Source organism: Penaeus monodon, chromosome 15 (assembly GCF_015228065.2).
Source record: "Penaeus monodon isolate SGIC_2016 chromosome 15, NSTDA_Pmon_1, whole genome shotgun sequence".
Lineage (NCBI taxonomy): Eukaryota > Metazoa > Arthropoda > Malacostraca > Decapoda > Penaeidae > Penaeus > Penaeus monodon.
Window position 1 is genome coordinate 4,098,121 of NC_051400.1, and position 862 is coordinate 4,098,982.

The window sequence follows — 862 nt, forward strand, 5'->3', positions numbered from 1 at the left end:
CAATCACAGACATTGGCGATCTCGACCTTCCAAAGCCTGGATAAGATTATAGTTTTTGTTGCTAATAGTGCTTCTTTAGCCTAAATTCCGAGGCTTTGCAAGTATGCTATCCTTTGTCTACCACGGCCTCTACTTCTAGAAATTTTCCCAAATATAGCAACCTTTTCTAAATCACCTTGTCTCTTGGTATGACCTAGAAATTGCATCTGTCTCTTACTGATTGTATCCATTATTGATCTCAGTTTTATCGGCATCAAGTACTTGCTGGTTAGTTTCTCTCTCATTTCGAGATATCTTCATCATCCTTCTCAAAAACACATCTATATTTTATTTCCTAGACATACTGATGTTCTAACACGAACATTAGTAAGTTAAAACAAGCCAAACGTGTGTTTTCTAGATTGTTTCTTTTTTCATACATTCGGTTTTTAACACGTTTAGTTCTAAGCTCATTTCTTCCCCTTTTTTAGACAAATACATCTAGAATTCTTTGTAGTTTACTCTCTGAATCTGCAGCCAGTACGGTATAATCGGTACATTTCTTTATGTTTTGGTCTCCCACTTTCATTTCATCTGAAACTTATATGACGCATTATCATTAAAGATTAAAAGATATGCTTATTTGTCGTACACAGCGTATAACTGTCTTTAAACCACTATGCCCTTCATCTATTCGTATAATAACTTTTTACATAGATTTTATATAGATTTTTGAGTATTTACATGTCTTTTTTTACCTATAACCAGTGTGTTCAGGTTATGAAAGAATCTATAAACTGAGTCCTGAGTCTATAAAGCATATACATATATTTCTTCAGCTAAGTGTAGTTAATGTGAAAATAACATTTATGGTTCCTTTACC